Raw genomic sequence first — 3621 nt, 5'->3', positions numbered from 1 at the left:
TCAATGCAAGATTGTGCAGATGGTGGATAAAGAACCTCAACTAACATCCAAACAAGTTCAAGCTGCCCTGCAGTCTGAGGGTACAACAGTGTCAACCCGTACTATCCGTCGGGGTCTGAATGAAAAGGGACTGTATGGTAAGATACCCAGGAAGACCCCACTTCTTACCCAGAGATATAAAAAAGCCAGGCTGGAGTTTGCAAAAACTTACCTGAGAAAGCCTAAAACGTTTTGGAAGAATGTTCTCTGGTCAGATTAGACAAAAGTAGAGCTTTTTGGGAAAAAGCATCAACATAGACTGTACAGGAGAAAAAAAGAGGCATTCAAAGAAAAGAACACGGTCCCTACAGTCAAACATGGCGGAGGTTCCCTGATGTTTTGGGGTTGCTTTGCTGCCTCTGGCACTGGACTGCTTGACCGTGTGCATGGCATTATGAAGTCTGAAGACTACCAACAAATTTTACAGCATAATGTAAGGCCCAGTGTGAGAAAGCTCTCTCCCTCAGAGGTCATGGGTCTTCCAGCAGGACAATGACCCAAAACACACTTCCAAAAGCACTATAAAATGGTTTGAGAGAAAGCACTGGAGACTTCTAAGGTGGCCAGCAATGAGTCCAGACCTGAATCCCATAGAACACCTGTGGAGAGATCTCAAAATGGCAGTTTGGAGAAGGCACCCTTCAAATATCAGGGACCTGGAGCAGTTTGCCAAAGAAGAATGGTCTACAATTCCAGCAGAGCATTGTAAGAAACTCATTGATGGTTACCGGAAGCGGTTGTTCGCAGTTATTTTGGCTAAAGGTTGTGCAACCAAGTATTAGGCTGAGGGTGCCAATACTTTTGTCTGGCCCTTTTTTGGAGTTTTGTGTGAAATGATCAATGATTTGATTTTTGCTTCATTCTCTTTTGTGTTTTTTCCTTGCAAGCAAATTAAATGAAGATAATAATACCAAAGAATTTGTGATTGCAATCATTTTCAGGAAGAAACTGAGTATTATCTGACAGAATTGCAGGGGTGCCAATACTTTTGGCCACCACTGTATATATATATATATATATATATATATATATATATATGCGCGTCCTCCACCCTGGTATATACCATATATCACTCATCCTGGTATATATGTCCCTCATCCTGGCCCCATCCTGGTATTTATATCGCCCATTCTGGTATATGTCCCTTATCCCGGGCCCATTCTGGTATATACAGTATATCCCTCATCCTGGTATATTTTACCCATTCTGCTACTGTTCTTTAATGTATAGAAGAAAATAAACTATGCTCATCAGGGGCGTATGTAAAAGTCACGGGGCTCCATAGAAGAAGTATAATGGACATCTCATAGTCCTTTATATTATATAATACATCCCATAGTCCTCCATATAATACACTGCACAGCCCATAGTCATCCATATTAGCATAATACACAGCCCATATCCTTCATATAATATAATACACAGCCATTAGTCCTCTATAAAGTATAATGTACAGCCCATAGTCATCCATGTAGTATAGTGCACCCCATAGTCATCCATAAATTATAATGCACAATCCATAGTCAATCATAACGTATAATGCACAGCCCATAGTCATCCATGTACTATAATGCACCCCCATAGTCATCCATAAAATATAATGCACCCCATAGTCATCCATAAAACATATTGCACCCTATAGTCATCCATAAATTATAATGCACAGCCCATAATCATCCATGTACTATAATGCAGCCCCATAGTCATCCATAAAGTATAATGCATCTCCATAGTCATCCATGTAGTAGTGTGGCGCCCCTGAGGGTTCGGTCGCCACAGAGATACTGCACCTCACCCAGAGGTGTGGTGTCTCCCTTCTCTCAGGTAAGGAGGGAGTGCAGCACGGAACCCTAACACCTACATACAACACTACACTACCCCAGGCCAGCAGGAGGGGCAAGACGCAATGTAGTTTTCTGCTGAGCCATGACCCTGGCTGGGGTGGGGGGAACCCAAAGTTAGGGGGAACCAGTAGTGGGTGTGGGTGGAGGAAGTAGTTTATGGGAGCACTCATACAGTAGATATATAAAAAGGTAGACATCTTAACAAGAGCAGGGAGTTGAGGAGTGTGGTTCAGAGGAACAGTCTGGGAGCAGAGTCTCTGTAGGAGCTCTGCTCCACTACAAGGGCCCAGGACTGAGGCCCAGGAGGGGAGCAGGGAGTAAGCTCTGTTCTGTAGACGGGATCCTAGGGGAGTACGGCGAGTGCAGGCGGCACCCGTACACCCCGAACCTGCCAAGTGTCAGGAGGATCTAGGCCGCAAGAAGGGGACCGGCCCCTGGCCCAGTCGTGCAGCTTCAGGCCTCGGCTGGAAAAACCCGAGGCTTCTGACTTCTATAGCCAGGAGCCAAACCCCCACTTCAATCCAAGTAAGGTCAAGCATGTCTGTGCAACTCCGACGGACAGGGGGGACCTCGCAGTCACCCGAACAGGATTCACAATGGGAAGCGCAGGGCAGGAGGGAGTAAGACCCAGCGTGAAGTCGGTCTAGAGAGGTACATAAGAAAGTGGGGTTCTGCCAGGTACACCCGAACTGCCTGAGGAAGGATGGAACCCCGGCCCGGTGAACCCTGTCCAGCGCTGACAGCCTGCATGGCACAGGGATGGTGCTGCATTCCCGTGCCATGTAGTCGATCAGAGAAAAAAAAGTGAAAGTCCCAGAGTGGGACAAAGTAATAAACTATATAAGCTTCCAGAAAGTGAAAAAAAAAATAAAAATAAAAATTGCAAAAATATAAAAAAAAAATAAAAAAAATAATCCACCAAAAAAAAAATATAATGTACCCATCAATAAATATTATTATAAAAAAAACAAAAAAAACAATAAAAGTACACATATTTGGTATCGGCGCGTCCGGAACAACCTGACCTATAAAACTGTCCCACTAGTTAACCCCTTCAGTGAACACGGTAAAAAAAAAAAAAAAAAAAGCAAAAAACAATGCTTTATCACCATACCGCCAAACAAAAAATGGAATAACACGCGATCAAAAAGACAAATATAAAGAAAAATGGTACCGCTGAAAACGTCATCTCGTCCCGCAAAAAACAAGCCAACATACAGCTCCATCAGCCGAAAAATAAAAAAGTTATAGCTCTCAGAATAAAGCGATGCTAAAAAATATTTTTTTTCTATAAAATTGCTTTTATTATGTAAAAGTGCAAAACATAGAAAAACGATATAAATGTGGTACCGCTGTAAACGTACTGACCCGAAGAATAAAGCTGCCTTATCAATTTTACCACACGCGGAACAGAATAAAAAAAAACAATTCCTGAATTGTTGGTTTTTGTTTATTCTGCCTTCCAAAAATCAGAATAGAAAGCGATCAAAAAATGTCACGTGCCTGAAGATGGCACCAATAACAACGTCAAGTCATCCCGCAAAAAACGAGCCGTCACATGACTGTCTGCCAAAATCTGGAAAAATTATAGCTCTCAAAATATGGCGATGCAAAAACTAGATTTTACAAAAAATGCATCTTTTAGTGTGTGACAGCTGTCAGTCATAAAAACCCCATATGATTCTGGTATTGCTGTAATCACACCGACCCGAAGAATAAAGTCGTCTAATCACTTATA

Source organism: Phyllobates terribilis, unplaced genomic scaffold, assembly GCF_046119375.1.
Source record: "Phyllobates terribilis strain yellow unplaced genomic scaffold, ASM4611937v1 Scaffold_237__1_contigs__length_3040347, whole genome shotgun sequence".
Taxonomy (NCBI): Eukaryota; Metazoa; Chordata; class Amphibia; order Anura; family Dendrobatidae; genus Phyllobates; species Phyllobates terribilis.
Note: the sequence above shows the minus strand (reverse complement) of the source record.